Source organism: Columba livia, unplaced genomic scaffold, assembly GCF_036013475.1.
Source record: "Columba livia isolate bColLiv1 breed racing homer unplaced genomic scaffold, bColLiv1.pat.W.v2 Scaffold_148, whole genome shotgun sequence".
In the NCBI taxonomy this organism is placed as follows: Eukaryota; Metazoa; Chordata; class Aves; order Columbiformes; family Columbidae; genus Columba; species Columba livia.
The window spans coordinates 72,127-80,140 of record NW_027043044.1 but is presented as its reverse complement, the minus strand read 5'-3'; positions in this window follow the sequence as shown (position 1 = coordinate 80,140).

The window sequence follows — 8,014 nt, the reverse complement described above, 5'->3', positions numbered from 1 at the left end:
AGGGCTTAGTGAGAGAGGATGGGACAGAGAAGAGGATGAGAAGGTCATAAGGCAAGGCAAGGACAGGCAAGGACAGGCAAGGCAAGGCTATTCAGCAGGACATGTTTTTGCTTAATAGTTTCTAGCACATTCGTCTTCAGACTAGGAGGAAAGCCATAAGACCGTATGGATTAGGCCCAAGCAAAAACCCCAGCTACTTGAGACACTTAGACTAAGCCTAAAATACGAAGATCTCTCCATAAGGATGGTTTTTATACTGTCTTCCACAATCTCCTGGCAGTACAAAAAAAATAAGCTGCAGATCTCCTTAGGCTGAGTCATGGTGCTTTGGGGCAGGGACCATGCATATCATGGGAATATTTCACAGTTTCTGCTCTGTTTTCAGTGCATGACACCAAAACACCCACCTCATGACATCCTTTTAAGAGCAAAGGCAGCAATTTGCAGAATTCTGCTTCTTAGGGGAAGTGAGAAATTGCTGAGCTGACACCAAATCCTGCAGTGTCCCTGTCACCTGCAGAGCCACCGCATCCTCGCCACGGTAGCGGGCATTGTGACAAAGGTTCTATGTCAGCTAGGTGTGGCAGCCAGGCGCCCCCTAGGGGATGGGGAGCCTATCAGCCCCGGGCCTGTCACAGCCTGGTGTCCCTGCTGCCACAAGCCAGGCCTCTGAAAACTTGTCAAACCATGCTCAGACTTGGGGCCAGTTTGGCCCAAAGTCTCCAAGAGACAAGTCACGAAGAGAGGTATGGGACAGAGGGAGAAAGCGAAGGGAGCAGGAGAAAGGGAAGTAAAAATAAAAAGTAGTGTTGGGCTACAGGAGTGAGATGGAGGAATTGCAAGAAAAGAGGCAGGAAGCAGGAGAGTGAGAGAAAAGGAAAGAAGAGACATGCAGCCAGAGGAGGGGTTAGTGAGAAGAGGATGGGACAGAGAACAGGATGAGAAGGAAGTAAGGCAAGGCAAGGGCAGGCAAGGACAGGCAAGGCAAGGCTAGGCTGCAGGACATGTTTTTGCTTTATAGTTTCTAGCACATTCGTCTTCAGACTAGGAGGAAAGCCATAAGACCGTATGGATTAGGCCCAAGCAAAAACCCCAGCTACTTGAGACACTTAGACTAAGCCTAAAATACCAAGATCTCTCCATAAGGATGGTTTTTATACTGTACTTCCACAATCTGCTGGCAGTACAAAAAAAATAAGCTGCAGATCTCCTTAGGCTGAGTCATGGTGCTTTGGAGCAGGGACCATGCATATCAGGGGAATATTTCACAGTTTCTGCTCTGTTTTCAGTGTATGACTCCAAAACACCCACCTGATGACATCCTTTTAAGAGCAAAGGCAGCAATTTGCAGAATTCCGCTTCTTAGGGGAAGTGAGAAATTGCTGAGCTGACACCAAGTCCTGCAGTGTCCCTGTCACCTGCAGAGCCACCGCATCCTCGCCACGGTAGCGGGCATTGTGACAAAGGTTCTATGTCAGCTAGGTGTGGCAGCCAGGCGCCCCCTAGGGGATGGGGAGCCTATCAGCCCCGGGCCTGTCACAGACTGGTGTCCCTGCTGCCACAAGCCAGGCCTCTGAAAACTTGTCAAACCATGCTCAGACTTGGGGCCAGTTTGGCCCAAAGTCTCCAAGAGACAAGTCACGAAGAGAGGTATGGGACAGAGGGAGAAAGCGAAGGGAGCAGGAGAAAGGGAAGGAAGAATAAAAAGTAGTGTTGGGCTGCAGGAGTGAGATGGAGGAATTGCAAGAAAAGAGGCAGGAAGCAGGAGAGTGAGAGAAAAGGAAAAAGAGACATGCAGCCAGACGAGGGGTTAGTGAGAGAGGATGGGACAGAGAACAGGATGAGAAGGAAGTAAGGCAAGGCAAGGACAGGCAAGGACAGGCAAGGCAAGGCTAGGCTGCAGGACATGTTTTTGCTTTATAGTTTCCAGCACATTCGTCTTCAGACTAGGAGGAAAGCCATAAGACCGTATGGATTAGGCCCAAGCAAAAACCCCAGCTACTTGAGACACTTAGACTAAGCCTAAAATACGAAGATCTCTCCATAAGGATGGTTTTTATACTGTACTTCCACAATCTGCTGGCAGTACAAAAACATAAGCTGCAGATCTCCTTAGGCTGAGTCATGGTGCTTTGGGGCAGGGACCATGCATATCATGGGAATATTTCACAGTTTCTGCTCTGTTTTCAGTGTATGACACCAAAACACCCACCTGATGACATCTTTTCAAGAGCAAAGGCAGCAATTTGCAGAATTCTGCTTCTTAGGGGAAGTGAGAAATTGCTGAGCTGACACCAAGTCCTGCAGTGTCCCTGTCACCTGCAGAGCCACCGCATCCTCGCCACGGTAGCGGGCATTGTGACAAAGGTTCTATGTCAGCTAGGTGTGGCAGCCAGGCGCCCCCTAGGGGATGGGGAGCCTATCAGCCCCGGGCCTGTCACAGCCTGGTGTCCCTGCTGCCACAAGCCAGGCCTCTGAAAACTTGTCAAACCATGCTCAGACTTGGGGCCAGTTTGGCCCAAAGTCTCCAAGAGACAAGTCACGAAGAGAGGTATGGGACAGAGGGAGAAAGCGAAGGGAGCAGGAGAAAGGGAAGGAAGAATAAAAAGTAGTGTTGGGCTGCAGGAGTGAGATGGAGGAATTGCAAGAAAAGAGGCAGGAAGCAGGAGAGTGAGAGAAAAGGAAAAAGAGACATGCAGCCAGACGAGGGGTTAGTGAGAGAGGATGGGACAGAGAACAGGATGAGAAGGAAGTAAGGCAAGGCAAGGACAGGCAAGGACAGGCAAGGCAAGGCTAGGCTGCAGGACATGTTTTTGCTTTATAGTTTCCAGCACATTCGTCTTCAGACTAGGAGGAAAGCCATAAGACCGTATGGATTAGGCCCAAGCAAAAACCCCAGCTACTTGAGACACTTAGACTAAGCCTAAAATACGAAGATCTCTCCATAAGGATGGTTTTTATACTGTCTTCCACAATCTCCTGGCAGTACAAAAAAAATAAGCTGCAGATCTCCTTAGGCTGAGTCATGGTGCTTTGGGGCAGGGACCATGCATATCATGGGAATATTTCACAGTTTCTGCTCTGTTTTCAGTGTATGACACCAAACACCGACCTGATGACATCTTTTCAAGAGCAAAGGCAGCAATTTGCAGAATTCCGCTTCTTAGGGGAAGTGAGAAATTGCTGAGCTGACACCAAGTCCTGCAGTGTCCCTGTCACCTGCAGAGCCACCGTATCCTCGCCACGGTAGCGGGCATTGTGACAAAGGTTCTATGTCAGCTAGGTGTGGCAGCCAGGCGCCCCCTAGGGGATGGGGAGCCTATCAGCCCCGGGCCTGTCACAGCCTGGTGTCCCTGCTGCCACCAGCCAGGCCTCTGAAAACTTGTCAAACCATGCTCAGACTTGGGGCCAGTTTGGCCCAAAGTCTCCAAGAGACAAGTCACGAAGAGAGGTATGGGACAGAGGGAGAAAGCGAAGGGAGCAGGAGAAAGGGAACGAAGAATAAAAAGTAGTGTTCGGCTGCAGGAGTGAGATGGAGGAATTGCAAGAAAAGAGGCAGGAAGCAGGAGAGAGAGAGAAAAGGAAAGAAGAGACATGCAGCAAGACGAGGGCTTAGTGAGAGAGGATGGGACAGAGAACAGGATGAGAAGGAAATAAGGCAAGGCAAGGACAGGCAAGGACAGGCAAGGCAAGGCTAGGCTGCAGGACATGTTTTTGCTTTATAGTTTCCAGCACATTCGTCTTCAGACTAGGAGGAAAGCCATAAGACCGTATGGATTAGGCCCAAGCAAAAACCCCAGCTACTTGAGACACTTAGACTAAGGCTAACATACCAAGATCTCTCCATAAAGATGGCTTTTATACTGTACTTCCACAATCTGCTGGCAGTACAAAAAAAATAAGCTGCAGATCTCCTTAGGCTGAGTCATGGTGCTTTGGAGCAGGGACCATGCATATCATGGGAATATTTCACAGTTTCTGCTCTGTTTTCAGTGTATGACACCAAAACACCCACCTCATGACATCCTTTTAAGAGCAAAGGTAGCAATTTGCAGAATTCCGCTTCTTAGGGGAAGTGAGAAATTGCTGAGCTGACACCAAGTCCTGCAGTGTCCCTGTCACCTGCAGAGCCACCGCATCCTCGCCACGGTAGCAGGCATTGTGACAAAGGTTCTATGTCAGCTGGGTGTGGCAGCCAGGCGCCCCCTAGGGGATGGGGAGCCTGTCAGCCCCGGGCCTGTCACTGCCTGCTGGCCCTGCTACCACCAGCCAGCCCTCTGAAAACTTGTCAAACCATGCCCAGACTTGGGGCCAGTTTGGCCCAAAGTCTCCAAGAGACAAGTCGCGAAGAGAGGTATGGGACAGAGGGAGAAAGCGAAGGGAGCAGGAGAAAGGGAAGGAAGAATAAAAAGTAGTGTTGGGCTGCAGGAGTGAGATGGAGGAATTGCAAGAAAAGAGGCAGGAAGCAGGAGAGTGAGAGAAAGGGAAAGAAGAGACATGCAGCCAGACGAGGGCTTAGTGAGAGAGGATGGGACAGAGAACAGGATGAGAAGGAAATAAGGCAAGGCTAGGACAGGCAAGGACAGGCAAGGCAAGGCTAGGCTGAGGACATGTTTTTGCTTTATAGTTTCTAGCACATTCGTCTTCAGACTAGGAGGAAAGCCATAAGACCGTATGGATTAGGCCCAAGCAAAAACCCCAGCTACTTGAGACACTTAGACTAAGCCTAAAATACCAATATCTCTCCATAAGGATGGTTTTTATACTGTACTTCCACAATCTGCTGGCAGTACAAAAACATAAGCTGCAGATCTCCTTAGGCTGAGTCATGGTGCTTTGGGGCAGGGACCATGCATATCATGGGATTATTTCACAGTTTCTGCTCTGTTTACAGTGTATTACACCAAAACACCCACCTGATGACATCCTTTCAAGAGCAAAGGCAGCAATTTGCAGAATTCCGCTTCTTAGGGGAAGTGAGAAATTGCTGAGCTGACACCAAGTCCTGCAGTGTCCCTGTCACCTGCAGAGCCACCGCATCCTCGCCACGGTAGCGGGCATTGTGACAAAGGTTCTATGTCAGCTGGGTGTGGCAGCCAGGCGCCCCCTAGGGGATGGGGAGCCTGTCAGCCCCGGGCCTGTCACTGCCTGCTGGCCCTGCTGCCACCAGCCAGGCCTCTGAAAACTTGTCAAACCATGCCCAGACTTGGGGCCAGTTTGGCCCAAAGTCTCCAAGAGACAAGTCGGGAAGAAAGATATGGGACAGAGAGAGAAAGCGAAGGGAGCAGGAGAAAGGGAAGGAAGAATAAAAAGTAGTGTTGGGCTGCAGGAGTGAGATGGAGGAATTGCAAGAAAAGAGGCAGGAAGCAGGAGAGAGAGAGAAAAGGAAAGAAGAGACATGCAGCAAGACGAGGGCTTAGTGAGAGAGGATGGGACAGAGAACAGGATGAGAAGGAAATAAGGCAAGGCAAGGACAGGCAAGGACAGGCAAGGCAAGGCTAGGCTGCAGGACATTTTTTTGCTTTATAGTTTCCAGCACATTCGTCTTCAGACTAGGAGGAAAGCCATAAGACCGTATGGATTAGGCCCAAGCAAAAACCCCAGCTACTTGAGACACTTAGACTAAGGCTAACATACCAAGATCTCTCCATAAAGATGGCTTTTATACTGTACTTCCACAATCTGCTGGCAGTACAAAAAAAATAAGCTGCAGATCTCCTTAGGCTGAGTCATGGTGCTTTGGAGCAGGGACCATGCATATCATGGGAATATTTCACAGTTTCTGCTCTGTTTTCAGTGTATGACACCAAAACACCCACCTCATGACATCCTTTTAAGAGCAAAGGTAGCAATTTGCAGAATTCCGCTTCTTAGGGGAAGTGAGAAATTGCTGAGCTGACACCAAGTCCTGCAGTGTCCCTGTCACCTGCAGAGCCACCGCATCCTCGCCACGGTAGCGGGCATTGTGACAAAGGTTCTATGTCAGCTGGGTGTGGCAGCCAGGCGCCCCCTAGGGGATGGGGAGCCTGTCAGCCCCGGGCCTGTCACTGCCTGCTGGCCCTGCTACCACCAGCCAGCCCTCTGAAAACTTGTCAAACCATGCCCAGACTTGGGGCCAGTTTGGCCCAAAGTCTCCAAGAGACAAATCGCGAAGAGAGGTATGGGACAGAGGGAGAAAGCGAAGGGAGCAGGAGAAAGGGAAGGAAGAATAAAAAGTAGTGTTGGGCTGCAGGAGTGAGATGGAGGAATTGCAAGAAAAGAGGCAGGAAGCAGGAGAGTGAGAGAAAGGGAAAGAAGAGACATGCAGCCAGACGAGGGCTTAGTGAGAGAGGATGGGACAGAGAACAGGATGAGAAGGAAATAAGGCAAGGCTAGGACAGGCAAGGACAGGCAAGGCAAGGCTAGGCTGAGGACATGTTTTTGCTTTATAGTTTCTAGCACATTCGTCTTCAGACTAGGAGGAAAGCCATAAGACCGTATGGATTAGGCCCAAGCAAAAACCCCAGCTACTTGAGACACTTAGACTAAGGCTAACATACCAAGATCTCTCCATAAAGATGGCTTTTATACTGTACTTCCACAATCTGCTGGCAGTACAAAAAAAATAAGCTGCAGATCTCCTTAGGCTGAGTCATGGTGCTTTGGAGCAGGGACCATGCATATCATGGGAATATTTCACAGTTTCTGCTCTGTTTTCAGTGTATGACACCAAAACACCCACCTCATGACATCCTTTTAAGAGCAAAGGTAGCAATTTGCAGAATTCCGCTTCTTAGGGGAAGTGAGAAATTGCTGAGCTGACACCAAGTCCTGCAGTGTCCCTGTCACCTGCAGAGCCACCGCATCCTCGCCACGGTAGCGGGCATTGTGACAAAGGTTCTATGTCAGCTGGGTGTGGCAGCCAGGCGCCCCCTAGGGGATGGGGAGCCTGTCAGCCCCGGGCCTGTCACTGCCTGCTGGCCCTGCTACCACCAGCCAGCCCTCTGAAAACTTGTCAAACCATGCCCAGACTTGGGGCCAGTTTGGCCCAAAGTCTCCAAGAGACAAATCGCGAAGAGAGGTATGGGACAGAGGGAGAAAGCGAAGGGAGCAGGAGAAAGGGAAGGAAGAATAAAAAGTAGTGTTGGGCTGCAGGAGTGAGATGGAGGAATTGCAAGAAAAGAGGCAGGAAGCAGGAGAGTGAGAGAAAGGGAAAGAAGAGACATGCAGCCAGACGAGGGCTTAGTGAGAGAGGATGGGACAGAGAACAGGATGAGAAGGAAATAAGGCAAGGCTAGGACAGGCAAGGACAGGCAAGGCAAGGCTAGGCTGAGGACATGTTTTTGCTTTATAGTTTCTAGCACATTCGTCTTCAGACTAGGAGGAAAGCCATAAGACCCTATGGATTAGGCCCAAGCAAAAACCCCAGCTACTTGAGACACTTAGACTAAGCCTAAAATACCAAGATCTCTCCATAAGGATGGTTTTTATACTGTACTTCCACAATCTGCTGGAAGTACAAAAAAATAAGCTGCAGATCTCCTTAGGCTGAGTCATGGTGCTTTGGGGCAGGGACCATGCATATCATGGGATTATTTCACAGTTTCTGCTCTGTTTACAGTGTATTACACCAAAACAACAACCTGATGACATCCTTTCAAGAGCAAAGGCAGCAATTTGCAGAATTCCGCTTCTTAGGGGAAGTGAGAAATTGCTGAGCTGACACCAAGTCCTGCAGTGTCCCTGTCACCTGCAGAGCCACCGCATCCTCGCCACGGTAGCGGGCATTGTGAAAAAGTTGCTATGTCAGCTAGGTGTGGCAGCCAGGAACCCCCTAGGGAATGGAGAGCTTGTCTCACCTGGGCCTGTCACTGCCTGGTGTCCCTGCAGCCACCAGCCAGGCCTCTGAAAACTTGTCAAACCATGCCCAGACGTGGGGCCATTTTGGCCCAAAGTCTCCAAGAGACAAGTCGGGAAGAAAGATATGGGACAGAGGGAAAAAGCGAAGGGAGCAGGAGAAAGGGAAGGAAGAATA